The following is a 2,779-nucleotide window of genomic DNA, read 5'->3' as shown; positions in this document are numbered from 1 at the left end:
GCATTGCATTCATAGTTTTTGATCTTGATTTTGATAGTACGTTCCCACTCATCATGAAGTTTTCTAGGTATAGAGACTTCTAGTTCGAGCTTCTATTCAAGAGATTTCATCATAACATCTACGATATGCATGGTAAAGGCTTTGCTTTGGCTATAAGCATGTGGAGAGTTTGCAATGGATTGCATCAAGGAAATGCATTCAAACAAGGAGCAACTATCATAATTGAATTCCTTGAAATCCAAAGTGGGAGTTTCATTACTACCCAAAATTTTGATTTCTTCTACTCCACTCTCCACACCTTTATCATCAAGATAGGTGGGCTCCGAATCATTGGGGCGTTTTTCAACCAGAGTGGATTCATATCCAGCCCCTTCATCAATAGGTTTGACATGCGAAAACAAAGATTCAAGAGGAGTCACACCAAGCACTTTAAGATCTTCGTGATTTGCATCACTAGAACGCACCCTTTTAAACCATTCATGCCTAACGCAAATTTGGGCGGTTCTTTCTTTGCTCCCATTCATGGAGACACGCATAGCTTTTAAAGTTTCATCCAAGTTGAGCTTGGGAGGAGCACATCTAACTTTCAAAGCATCAATATCACAAGACATCCTATCGACGCTCTTAGCCAAATCGTCTATTTTGAGTAGTTTTTCCTCTATGGACGCATTGAAAATCTTTTGAGAGTTGATGAACTCTTTGATATTACTCTCTAAATCAGAGGGTAATTTGTTGTGATTTCCATAAGTGTTGTTGTAGGAATTGCCATAATTGTTAGAGTAGTTACTAGGAAAAGGCCTAGGAACATAGTTTGCTCTAAAAGCATTGTTGTTGCAAAAATTGTTCCTACCAACAAAATTAATGCCCAAACCAGCGTTGCTACTCTCAATCAAGGAATATAGTCGCATGTCATTAGGATCTGAAGGAGCATTTCTACTAGCAACGAAATTCATCAACTCGTCCATCTTAGCACTAAGCAAGTTAATTTCTTCTATATCATGTACCTTTTTGCTAGCAGGTGAGCTTTCAGTGTGCCACTGAGAGTAGTTGGTCATGATAATGTCTAGGAGTTTTGTAGCGTCTCCTAACGTGATTTCCATGAACGTTCCACCTAAAGTGGAGTCCAAGATATTGCGAGAAGCAAAATTCAAACCAGTGTAAAAAATTTGTATAATCATCCACAAACTCAAGCCATGAGCGGGACAATTTATAATAATTAACTTCATCCTCTCCCAAGATTGTGCAACGTGTTCATGATCAAGTTGCTTGAAATTCATGATATCGTTACGTAGAGAGATAATCTCAGCCGGCGGAAAATACTTGGATATATAAGCATCTTTGCACTTATCCCAAGAATCGATACTATTTTTAGGCAAAGAAGAAAACCATGTTTTTGCGCGATCTCGCAACGAGAAAGGAAAAGGCTTCAACTTAATCACGTCATTATCCACATCTCTTTTCTTTTGCATATCGCAAAGTTCAATGAAGGTATTGAGATGGGATGCGACATCTTCACTAGGAAGGCCAGAGAATTGCTCTTTCATAACAAGATTCCGCACTAGTGGCGGGAGCAATCGGAGTACTAATAAAATCATTATTATTGGTACTCGAGAAGTCGCAAAGTTTGGTGTTTTCATCCATGATGAATTCAACAAACCAACAAGAACACAAGCAAGCAAGAAAACTGGCAATGGAAAATGACAAAAGGGCAAAAGGAAACGGCAAAGGAAAACAACAAAAAGGCGAAAGGAAACGGCAAAGGAGAAAGGCAAATGAAAACGGCAAATGTGAAGTGGGGTAGAGGAAAATGAGAGGCAACTGGCAAAAAAGGTAAATGCAAGAGATGAGTTTGTGACACCTACTTGGATAGATCTCTCCTTCCCCGGCAACGGCGCCAGAAATACTTCTGCTACTACAACAAAAGACCTTCCAACGGCGCCAGAAATAAGTGTGTTGACGGGAGACTATGCTTGTCTTGATACTCCTCAGCAACGGCGCCAGGAATCCTTCTGCTACGGCTACGCCTTTAGGGACTTCCTTGGAAAATATGCAAAGGATTCCCCCGTGGCCTTGGAGCCTTGCGTTGGTGTTCCCTCGAAGTGGAAAGGGTGATGTAGCACAGCGGCGGTAAGTATTTCCCTCAGTTTTGAGAACCAAGGTATCGATCTAGTGAAGGATTGCGTCAAGTCACAAGTACTTGCACAAACACAAAGAGCTTGCACCCAACGCTATGAAGGGGTTCTCAATCCCTTATAGATTGTTTGCAAAGTGAGAACTGAAAGCAAAAAGGAAACAAAGCAAAGTAAAAGTGAAAGTGGAAATGATAGTTGTGAATAGACCCGGGGGCCGTAGTGCTCACTAGTGGCTTCTCTCATCAAAGCAAGTAGACGGTGGGTGTACGAATTACAGTCGAGCAATTGATAGAACCGCGCAAAGTCGTGACGTTATCTAAGGCAATGATTATATCTATAGGCATCACGTCCAAAACAAGTAGACCGATACTTTCTGCATCTACTACTATTACTCCACACGTCGACCTCTATCCAACACGCATCTAGTGTATTAAGTTCATGAGAACAGAGTAATGCCTTAAGCAAGACGAAATGATGTAGATGGACAATCTCATATCTACGATAAAAGCCCATCTTGTTACCCTTGATGGCAACAACATGATGCGTGCCTTTCTGCCCCTTCTGTCACAGGGAAAGGTCATCACACGGTATGAACCCAAAACCAAGCACTTCTCCCATTGCAAGAATCATAGATCTAGTTGGCCAAA

Source organism: Hordeum vulgare, chromosome 3H (genome assembly GCF_904849725.1).
Source record: "Hordeum vulgare subsp. vulgare chromosome 3H, MorexV3_pseudomolecules_assembly, whole genome shotgun sequence".
Classification (NCBI taxonomy): Eukaryota; Viridiplantae; Streptophyta; class Magnoliopsida; order Poales; family Poaceae; genus Hordeum; species Hordeum vulgare.
The sequence above is the reverse complement of the archived record's forward strand: the minus strand, read 5'-3'. Positions refer to the sequence as shown.